Source organism: Heptranchias perlo, unplaced genomic scaffold (assembly GCF_035084215.1).
Source record: "Heptranchias perlo isolate sHepPer1 unplaced genomic scaffold, sHepPer1.hap1 HAP1_SCAFFOLD_49, whole genome shotgun sequence".
NCBI lineage: Eukaryota > Metazoa > Chordata > Chondrichthyes > Hexanchiformes > Hexanchidae > Heptranchias > Heptranchias perlo.
The window spans coordinates 2,068,599-2,080,966 of NW_027139505.1; positions in this window are offsets into that span (position 1 = coordinate 2,068,599).

Below are 12,368 nucleotides of genomic sequence, written 5' to 3' on the forward strand. Positions count from 1 at the left end.
TTGGTGAGCCGCCTTGTTGAACCGCGTGTGCTGAAGTTTCTCCAACAGTGCTGTTAGCAATTGAGTTCCAGGATTTTGACCCAGCGACGATGAAGGAACGGCCATATATTTCCAAGTCAGGATGGTGTGTGACCTGCAGGGAAACCTGCAGGTAATGTTGTTCCCATGTGCCTGCTTCTCTTGTCCTTCGAGGTGGGAGAGGTCGCGGGTTTGGGAGGTGCTGTCGAAGAAGCCATGGCTTCTGTGGATGTTACACATTGCAGCCACTGTGCGGCGGTGGTGAAAGGAGCAAATGTTGAGGGTGGTGGATGGGGTGCCAATCAAGCGGGCTGCTTTGTCCTGGATGGTGTCGAGCTTCTTGAGTGTTGTTGGAGCTGCACTCATCCAGACAAGTGAAGAGTATTCCATCACACTCCTGACTTGTGCCTTTGAGATGGCGGAAAGGCTTTGGGGAGTCAGGAGGTGAGTCATTCGCCACAAAATACCCAGCCTCTGACCTGCTCTAGGAGCTACAGTATTGATATGGCTGGTCCAGTTAAGTCTCTAGTCAATGGTGACCCCCAGGGTGTTGATGGTGGGGGATTCGGCGATGGTAATGCAGCTGAATATCAAGGGTAGGTGGTTGGACTCAGTCTTGTTGGAGATGGTCATTGCCTGGCGCTTCTCTGGCGCGAATATAACTTGCCACTTGTCAGCCCAATCCTGGATGTTGTCCAGGTCTTGCTGCATGCGGGCTCGGACTGCTTCATTTTCTTAGGGATTGCGAATGGAACTGAAAACTGTGCAATCATCAACGAACATAACCATTTTTGAACTTATGATGGAGGGAAACTCATTGATGAAGCAGCTGAAGTTGCTTGGGCCTTGGACATTGCTCTGAGGAACTCCTGCAGCAATGTCCTGGGGTTGAGATGATTGGCCTCCAACAACCACTCCCATCTTCCTTTGCACTAGGTATGACTTCAGCCACTGGAGAGTTTGCCCCCTGATTCCCATTGACTTCAATTTTACTGGGGCTCCTTGGTGCCACATTCGGTCAAATGCTGCCTGGATGTCAAGGGCAGTCACTCTCACCTCACCTCTGGAATTAAGCTCTTTTGGCCATGTTTTGACCCAGGCTGTATTGAGGTCTGGAGCCAAGTTGACCTGGCGGACCCCAAACTGAGCATCGGTGAGCAGGTTATTGGTGAGTAAGTGCCGCTTGATACCACTGTCGACGACACCTTCCATTAATTTGCTGATGATTGAGAGTGGACTGATGGGACGGTAATTGGCCGGATCTGTTCTAACATTACTGGTGGTGAACCTACTCTATCATTCCTTGGGTGACTCTATTCTAACGTTTCTGGTGGTTATCCGACCCTAACATTAAAAGTGGTGACCCTAATCTAAAATTACTGTTGCTGATCCGACTTTTACATTACTGCTGGTGATCCTCCTCTAATATTACTGGTGATGTCCCCACTCTAACATCATTGGTTGTGACTCTACTCAAACATTGTTGGTCGTAACCCTACTCTAACGTTATTGTTGATTACCCTACTCTAACATTATTTGTGCTGACCGTACGCTAACATTACTGGTGGTGACTGTATGCAAACTTCACTGATGGTGACCCGACTCTAAAATTACCTCTGGTGAACAAATGCTAATTTCACTGGTGGTGACCCTACTCTACATTACTGATGGTAATTGCACTCTGATATTACTGCTCATTATTCTGTATTCCAACTAACGCGTGATGACCCTACTGCTGCGGGTAATGATATAAATTTTCCAAACCTCGTGATGAGTCATCAGCTTTGACCACTCCCTAAATTTCAGGCCTTTGTCATGACTCCAACCCCTGCCCAATCAGTGCCTCAGGCTGTACCAGGATGTTCTCAACTTTTGTGTCCTGATCCTCAGCCAATATCTCAGGCTGATCTAGGTTCTTTCCACCTTGGGTTGCTGTTCAACTCCGAGTTGAGGTTCTGACCCCATATCTTCTCCATCATAGAGACAGCCGACCACTGCACCCATAAGATCCCCAAATACCGCAACTGTTCACACTATCCGGAACTGAAACCCTCACAATTGCCTTTATTACCACCATACTCGATTACCCCAAAGATGTTTTCGCCAGCAGCCCACCCGCCATGAATTACAGTTTTTCAAATGTTCTGCTACTTGTAATCTATTGCGGGGAAAAGTGTTGTTCGCCCTTCTCTCTCATCCTTGTTGAATTACATTAGTTTCCAAGATACAACAGCTTTTAAGACAGATATCGATAGCACTTTATTCGGTGAGATTATCAAGGTATGTGGAGCAAAGGCGGTAAATGGATTTGAGGTTCAGATAAGCCGTGATCTCACTACATGGCGGAACAAACTTGAAATGCTGAATGGCCGACACCTGTTCCATTGTTTCCTGTTTTCTGTGTTTCCTATTTCCTTTTTTCTATGTTTACTATTTCTTATGTTTACTGTTTCCGACGTTTGCTATTTCCTAACTTTCCTGTTTGCTCTATTTCCTCGTTCCTATCTGCCCTATGATTCCTGTTGCCAACGTTTACTCTTTCCCATGTCTCCTGTTCCGTTTATTTCCTGTTTCATGTGTATTCTGTTTCATATGTTTTCGGTTCGCTATGTTTCATTCTTCCTGTGTTCCCTTTGTTTCCTATTTCCTGTGTTAACTGTTTCCCTTTGTTTACTCTTTCCCATATCTCCTATTTACTGTGTTTATTATTTCCTGTATCTCGCTTTCCTTTGTCTCCTGTTTCATATGTCTCCTGTCTCCTCTGTTTCCTGTTTGCCGTGTTTCCCCATTTCTCTATCTCCTGTTTCCGACATCTCCAGTTTCTTATATCACCTGTTTCCTATATCTCCTGTTTCATATATCACCTGGGATAGGCCGTTTTAGCCAACCAGCTCGTGCTGTTTATCCCTAAGCAGTCGTCCTAATCACATGTGCCCACCGTGTTCCCATACCCCTTATCCACTTTCCTGCAACCACCGATCAGAGTGTCACAGTATCATCGTAGGTACAGCACAGCAGAAAGGCATTGGGCCCATCATGCCAGTGCAGGATCAGTGAAAGAGCGATCCAATTAGCCCCATCCCTTCCTCTTTCCACATATCCCTATGAATGTTTTCCATTCAAGTAATTATCCAATTCCAATTTGAAAGTTACTATTGAACTGCTTCCACCACCCTTTCAGACACTGCATTCCAGATTATTACAACTCGCTTCATAAAAAATGTTCCCTCATGTCGCCTCTGGCTCTTTTGCCGATCAATTTAATTCTGTGTCATCTGGTTACCGAACCTGTTGCCACTGGAAACAGATTCTCTTTATTTACGCTCTCAAAACCGTTCAAGCTTTTGAACACCTGTATCAAAACTCTCCTTAACATTCTCTATTCTAAAGAGAACAGTCCCATCTTCTCCAATCTCTCCACATATCTGAAATCCTTCATCACTGGGACAATTCTAGTAAATCTCTAAGGCTTGACATCCTTCCTAAAGTGTGGTGCCCAGAATTGAACACAATTAAGCAGTGTTTTATAAAGGTTTAGCATAACTTCCTTGTTGTTGCACTCGATGCCTCTGTTAATGAACCCCAGGATCCCATATGCTTTTTAACAGCATTCTCAACTTGTCCTGCCACCATCAAAGATTTATATCTGTGCACCCCGAAGTCTCTGTTTTTCCTGCACCCCATTTAAAGTTGTACCATTTAGTTTATATTGCCTCTCCTCATTATTCGGACCAAAATATATGACTTCACACTTATCTACGTTAAATTTCATGTGCCATGCATCTTCCCATTTCACCAGTCTGTCTATGTCCTCCTGAAGTATATGAGATATAGGTACCGATAATAACATTATAACTCTGAGACCGAGGACTTCTTCAGGTGATCGCAAGCACGTCGCCTTGACTACTTACGCTGGCTTCAACAAGATCAGGTTGAAAGTCCCCAAGAAGCTCCAGTGTGTTTTATCTTTTTTGTAATTCTCCTTCCGCCTGGTACATTGTACTCACTAATGAGAGAGCGTGGGCCTCAGTAATTTCCTTCCTTTCTTATCTCTTTCCAGTACATCCATAACACAAGCCTATTCATACCGTTGCCTCCCGACAGTCTACTTGATTGATTTCCTGTATACCCACTATATTTCGTATCTCTGCTCATGGATTGTGAGTGAGGTAATGTCTCCACTATCAGGCCTGAACCTGTATAGCCATTGACGAATGAGTGCTAATGTGTAATGTATTCTAAAACTTACTCCTTCTATTTTACCTGATACACAGCTACTGATATTTCCACACTTCCCGGCTCGAAAAGAACCATCTTTTCTCGGGCCTCCAAGCCTAATTTCTGGTCAGAGTCATCATTTCCACCTTATTATTTCTTATCTTAACTTGTTTCAGGATTTTCTTAACCAGACAAATCATCACTGCCAGGGAAATCCGCACGAGTAGCTGTATTACTAGAGGAAGGCAAAGGCCGTCCTTACACGGGGATGCTCCATACCACTTCCCACAATTCATGGTTGTACAGGCTGACATCAGACGGCTCAATGTTATAGTTTGGTTGTTCCACACGTATTGAATGATTTTGCGAGGCACTAGAGTGATGTAACATAGATTTATGGATCAAAGGAAGGGGCGGCGTAGAATGGCCCAAATTTACAACTGCTCGCAGTGCTTCCGCCTGCAGGAGAATGTTTACTTGAAGTTCTGTAACGCTGTGGGCCCCAGAAGGCACCAATACTTTATCCCGACTTTTTATCATATCGGTTGGTGGAAGGCAAAATTTTGAGCGCCCTAACGGACATCGAGCGTCTCCGTCTGTGTATTTTTTTCATTATTTGTAACAAAATACCTTCCTATCTCCGAATAAACCACGTTGGACCTTTCAGAATCCGATCGAGCGATTTCAATAGTATAATTCAGGGTGAAACCACAGGTTGGCGGTACGATTTGTGAAACCTCACATCTCTATAACCGGGCCTCACTTCAACTGGAACAGGAAATCTCTGGTGCTTTCCAGACCTCTTCTTTCTCCCTCTAATATCCACGTACAATTTAAAAATTCCTTATGTAGATCATCCTCCAACAAGCCTATCTACTACAATTTCAATAATTTCATCGATCTTACATCAACAGATAAGAACATAAGAAATAGGAGCAGGAGTGAGCCATACAACCACGCGAGCCTGCTCTGTCATTCAATTAAATCATGGCTGATATTTGACCTAAACTCCACTTTCCCCCACCCCACCCCCAACCACACCCCAACCGCATATGCACTGATTCCGTTCGAGTCCAAAAATCTATCGATCTCAGCCTCGAATATACTCAACCACGCAGCATCCACAGCCCTCTGGGGTTGATAATTCCAAAGATTAATACCCCTCTGATGAAGAAATTCCTCCTCATTTCAGTCTTAAATGGCCGGTCCCTTATGCTGAAACTATGCCCACCAGTTCTGGACTCCCCAGCCAGGAGAAACAACCTCTCAGCCTCTAACCTGTCAAGCCCCCGCAGAACCATATATGTTTCAATGAAATTACCTTTCATTCTTCTTTAATCCAGAGAGTATAGGCCCATTATACTCAACCTCTCCTCATAGGACAACCCTCTCATCCCAGGAATTAATCTAGTGAACCTTCGTTGCACCGCCTCTAAGGCAAGTATATCCTTCCTTAGGTAAGAGGACCAAAACTGTACACTGTACCCCCGGTGTGTTCTCACCAAAGCCCTTTACAATTATAGTAAGATTTAATGACTCTTTCACTCCAACCGCCCTTGCAATAAAGGCAAACATGCCATTTGCTTTCCTAATTGCTTGCTGTACCTGTATGCTAACTTTTTGTGTTTCTTGTACCAGGACACCGAACTCTCTCTGGACACCAGCAAGTAAAAGTTTCTCACCATTTAAAAACATATTCTGATTTTCTATTCGTCCTACGAAAGTGAATGACCTCACATCTCCCCACATTATAATCCATCTGCCACCTTCTTGCCCACTCACTTAAACTGTCTTTATCCCTTTGCAGACTCATTGTGTGAGGCCCAAACACCGATCCTTGTGGTGTCCCACTTGTTACAGCCTGCCAACATGAAAATAACCCGTTTGTCGATACTCCGCTATCTGTCCGTCAACCAATCCTCAATCCATGCTAATTTGTTACCGCCAACCCCATGAGCCTTTATCTTGCATAACAACTTTTAATGTGGCACCTCATCGAATGCATTTTGAAATCCAAACATACGACATCCACTGGTTCCACTTTACCTGCACTGCTACTAACATCTACAAGAAACTTTAATCAATTTGTCAATCATGATTTCCCTTTCATAAAACCATGTTGACTCTGCCTAGTCATATTATGATGTTCTAAGGGCGCTGCTACCACTTCCTTAATGATGTATTCCAGCAATATCCCGACGTCTGATGTCAGGTTAACTGGCCTGCAGTTCCGTGTTTTTAATCTCACTCCTTTTTTGAATAGTGCGGTTACATTTGTTACCGTCGACTCCATTGGGACCGTTCTAGAATCTAAGTAATTCTGGAAGGTTATATCAATGCATTCACTATCTCTACAGCCTCCTCTTTTATCACCCTCGGATGTAGGCGATCAGGCACACGAGATTTTTCAGCTTTTTGTCCCATTAGTTTCTCAGGTACTATTTCTCTACTGATTATAATTACTTCAAGCTCCTCACTCTCATTAGCCCCTTTGTTGCCCACTTTTTTATTTGTTCATGCGATGTGGGCGTCGCTGGCGATGCTGACATTTATTGCCGCCGCACCCCGCCTCCACCCCTCAATTCCTAACTGCCCTTGAGAAGGTGGTGGTGAACCGCCTTCTTGGACCGCTGCAGTCCGTGTGGTGAATGTTCTCCCACAGTGCTGTTCGGTCGGGAGTTTCAGCATTTTGACCCAGCCACGATGAAGGAACGCCGATATATTTCCAAGGCGGGATGATGTGTGACTTGGAGGAGAACGTGCAGGTGGTGTTGTTCCCATGTGCCTGCTGCCTTTGTCCTTCTCGGTGGTAGAGGTCGCTGGTTTGGGAGGTGATGTCGAACAAGCCTTGGCGAGTTACTGCAATGCATCCTGTCTATGGTACACACTGCAGCAAAATTCGCCTGTGGTGAAGGGAGTGAATGTTTAGGGTGGTGGATGATGTGCCAATCAAGCGGGCTGCATTGTCCAGGTTGGAGTCTAGCCTCTTGAGTTTTGTTGGAGCTGTACTCATTCAGGCAATTGAAGAGTATTCCATCACACTCCTGACTTGTGCCTTGTAGATGGTGGAAAGGCTTTGGGAGTCTGGCGGTGAGTCACTCACCTCAGAATACCCAACATCCGACCTGCTCTTGTAGCCACAGTATTGATGTGGCTGGTCCAGTTAAGTTGCTTGTCAATGGTGACCCCCAGGAATTTGATGGTTGGGGATTCGGCGATGGTAATGCCGTTGAATATCAAGTAGAGGTGTTAAGTCTCTCTCTAGTTGGAGATGTTTATTGCCTGGCATTTGTATGGCGCGAATGTTACTTGCCACTTATGCCCCCAAATCCTGCATATTGTCCAGGTCTTGCTGCATGTGGATACGCACTGCTTCATTATCTGAGGGGTTTTGAATGGAACTGAACACTGCAATTATCAGCAAACATCCCCATTTCTGACCTGATGATGGAGGGAAGGTCATTGACGAAGCAGCTGAAGGTGGTTGGGCCAAGGACACTGCGAAAATGTGGAAATTACAGAGGCAGAAATCATGTCAATATTCAAGTTGTCCAGGTGTGTGAACAAAAATGGGCTAAGGGGACTTTGTGAAATGGCGGGTAAAGTGATTGGAACTATTTTCTCGATTGGAGGGAAAACGCCGACAACGGCTGGTTGGGCCTGATTGTCTGTTATAACATTGAGATATTTTGTTGATGAATTGATATTTTAATAAATATCTTTTAAAAGAGATGCTTAATGTCACATTGACGAGTCAATTTCCTACTATCTCCATCATTAGTCACTTATCAGGAGACAGGGCCCCGATCTATTGGGCCAGGAGACAATGGGGAGCGGTATCTGATGGGGACTCCAGCGCCTGCAACATTCACACCAAGATTACAAAATAATTACAAACGGCCAAGATTTCAACAGACTTCATTGTTGGTAAACGAAAGAAAACTTTATTAATTACACTGGAGCGTTTTATTCTAGTACCAAGAGTGTAAGACAGTTACCGATGACGCCACATGTTCTACTCCACTGCTGAATCTCAATCATGATTGTTCGCTTTGAATCTTAAACGGGAAGTTCGCTGTTTTAGCAGGAAATGTTTCTGTTCACCCTGGGAAAGTACCAGATATAAACCATTGATAACTGTTCATTTCCTCAACAAAGAAAGGCGGTCATTCTAAAATGGAAGACGGACTGTAATTGAGCTCTTTTTCGGACAGGAACATTTGGTTTGACTTTTCATTTCTTTAACCAAAATCAGAATAAATGCCCAAGGAGATTTCACCACCTTCTTCAGCTCTTCCCTGAATTTCGTTTGGGTAACTGCATAAATACACGTGTTTGTACAAGAACTCAAATACATAAGCATATCTCCGATTTCAGAGACGATATATGCAGGAGCTGTATAATCGGGTCGGTAGTACACGTCCAGACCGCTCGCTAAATTACTCACGGCAGCTGTCAACCACAACATTATAAAACATCCCGATATAGTGAACAGTAAAATAATAGATTTCCTTCGGTTCTCCATCTCTGGATCGCTCTGATTCTCATCGTTGTGACTCCGGAGGCCCCTGCGGGCTCTGCTGGCCACTAAAATGCGTCTGACTGTCAAACAATTAAACAGTAATATCAAAAGAAAAGGAAACCATGGACTGAACATACTATCTAACCATGTGAACACGACACCTGCAGGCGATGAAAAAAAGGCCAAACTGGGGCGGGAACCCCAATGAACATTGTTAATTATTTGTTTATTTTCAAATGCAAATCAATAAGGGATGTTTTCCAAATCGATCAGCACAGATACCGTTATTATAACCGCAGCCGCTGTTTTTACTGTGCAATATTTTGTTTTAAACTTCTGACAACATATAGATATAAATCGGTCAAATGTGAACGAGACTGTAAACCACACTGACAAATCGAGGTTGGTACAACTAATGTATATCTTGAACTTGCGAATGACAGTATAGGACAAGAATGAAAGTGCGAAGTATTTACTGAAAATTTGATACTCCATTACATTGAAGATGATGACCAGTAGATCTGCTGTTGCGATCGCCACCATATAGATAGAGATACATTTGGAAAGGCCGCAATTTCCTCTGGAGAGAATTATGATTGTCACCAGGTTCGCTGAAAGAAAGAGGGACAAGTGGAAAGTAACGGGGACTGTCAGTTAAAGCTCTCAGCGTATTGTGGGGAAATGTTCCAATGTTTTCCTACTGAGAGTTATGCACGCGGGTTCTTTCTTTAGTATAGGCGACAGATGAAGTCATTTTATTTAAAAGAAACAAAACATTAAACACTCAATATGGAGGGACTGAAAATCCCCCTTTTTCCTGCTTACTTCAGTCAGAACTTGTCAAGGTAGCAGGGGGAGTGTCGCGAGCAGTAGGTCTGGGGAATGGTGACGGAGAGCGACCCCACTACTCGCGACACTCAGGAGCTCATGAGTCAACGGTGGCATTAGGACTTTGGGCGGTAGTGTAAAACAGGCGACATCGGATCATCCGTCCCTCCGTCATACATCTCTCCCGAATTTCATTTCCATCGCTGTCACCACGAACAGTAGATTGAGGTTCCACTCACACTGTAACTGTGCGGTCCAGGCTCAGCTGGAGCACCTCGCAGGAACGGCACAGCTGTAGATAAAAGCGCCTAAAAGGGAAACTTTGGATGGTTCTATAACATGTTAATTTTGGTCAGCCAAAAAATAAACGGATTTCCTTACATACGTCCAAACACATATTTCAATGCAGTGTTGAGCGCTAAAACCATCCTGCCCTGAGATTTGTACACATGTGATGCACCGACCCAATTTTAGAATTTACTGCTGCGGCCCCATGGGACAATACATCGACATTTACTTTTAGTTCCTTCAGTTTTTTTGACGATCGGAAATCATAATTTCACACCAATTACTGGAAAGATATGAATTCAAATAAAGCATCCAGCTGAGAAAAAAAGCTTCGATTTAGTTGAAAACTCTGGGCTTTTTCTATTTCTAATCGCCCCGAGGGAGCTGCTCGGGAACAAAGAATCTTACAACACCAGGTTATAGTCCAACAAATTTATTTTAAAATCACAAGCTTTCGGAGATTATCCCCTTCGTCAGATGAATGAATGAAAAGGTTCTCAAATCGCATATCTTATACTATGTTGGGACAGCATCACACCAATCAAAAGGTGTCGTTGTTATTCAAACAGGCCAGTCACGGAGAACAGCACGTCCCAGTACACTCGATATACATTGTGTCGATTACACAGGCAGGCAAAAAGAAACTCAAAATGGCAGAGAGAGAGAGAGAGAGAGAATTTTAAAAAACATATAAATTTTTCCCCCTTTTTGCTGGTGGGGTGACGTGTAGCGTGACATGAACCCAAGATCCCGATTGAGGCCGTCCTCATGGGTGCAGAACTTGGCTATCAACTTCTGCTCGACGATTTTGCGTTGTCGTGTGTCTCGAAGGCCGCCTTGGAGAACGCTTACCCGAAGATCGGTGGCTGAATGTCCTTGACTGCTAAAGTGTTCCCCGACTGGGAGGGAACCCTCCTGTTTGGCGATTGTTGCGCGGTGTCCGTTCATCCGTTGTCGCAGCGTCTGCATGGTCTCGCCAATGTACCTGCTCCGGGGCATCCTTTCCTGCAACGTATGAGGTAAACAACGTTGGCCGAGTCACAGGAGTATGAACCATGTACCTGGTGGGTCGTGTCCTCTCGTGTGATGGTGGTATCCGTGTCGATGATCTGGCAAGTCTTGCAGAGGTTGCCGTGGCAGGGTTGTGTGGTGTCGTGGACGCTGTTCTCCTGAAAACTGGGTAACTTGCTGCGAACGATGGTCTGTTTGAGTTTGGGTGGCTGTTTAAAGGCGAGCAGTGGAGGCGTGGGGATGGCCTTAGCGAGGTGTTCGTCGTCATCGATGACATGTTGAAGGCTGCGGAGAACATGGTGTAGTTTCTCCGCTCCAGGGAAGTACTGGACGACGAAGGGTACTCTGTTGGTTGCGTCCCGTGTTTGTCTTCTGAGGAGGTCTCTGCGATTCTTCGCTGTGGCCCGTCGGAACTGTCGATCGACAAGTCGAGCGTCATATCCCGTTCTTACGAGGGCGTCTTTCAGCGTCTGTAGGTGTCCATTGCGTTCCTCCTCGTCTGAGCAGATCCTGTGTATTCGTAGGGCCTGTCCATAGGGGATGGCCTCTTTGACGTGGTTGGGGTGGAAGCTGGAAAAGTGGAGCATCGTGAGGTTGTCCGTGGGCTTGCGGTGGAGTGAGGTGCTGAGGTGCCCGTCTTTGATGGAGATTTGTGTGTCCAAGAAAGAAACCGATTCTGAGGAGTAGTCCATGGTGAGTTTGATGGTGGGATGGAACTTGTTGATGTTATCGTGTAGTCTCTTCAGTGATTATTCGCCGTGGGTCCATAGGAAGAAAATGTCGTCGTTGTATCTGGTGCATAGCGTTGGTTGGAGGTCCTGTGCAGTGAAGAAGTCGAGCTCGAACTTGTGCATGAAAATGTTGGCGTATTGGTGTGCGAATTTGGTCCCCATGGCTGTTCCGTGTGTTTGGGTAAAGAACTGGTTATTGAAGGTGAAGACATTGTGATCCAGGATGAAGCGGATGAGTTGTAGGATGGCGTCTGGACATTGGCTGTTGTTGGTGTTGAGCACTGAGGCTGTTGCAGCGATGCCGTCATCGTGGGGGATACTGGTGTATAGTGCCGAGACGTCCATCGTGGTGAGAGGCGTTCCTGGTTCAACTGGTCCGTGGGTGCTGAGTTTTTGTAGGAAGTCTGTAGTGTCGCGACAGAAGCTGGGGGTTCCCTGTACGATGGGTTTCAGGATGCCCTCGACGTATCCAGAGAGGTTCTCACACAGGGTTCCGTTGCCTGATACAATAGGCGGTCCGGGTGTGTTGGCTTTGTGTATCTTTGGGAGGCAGTAGAAGTCTCCCACGAGAGGAATTCATCAGGAGAATGAGGCTCCGGGAATTCTACCACAATCCCCAAGATTGCAACAGTGAACCCAATGAGACAATCAATGATCCAGAACAGCAGACAGAGGGATCCACGGAACAGCAACCGAAGAGGAAAGAGTCAAACTGGACTCCACCGGAGGGTCGCTGCCCTCAGCTTGACATG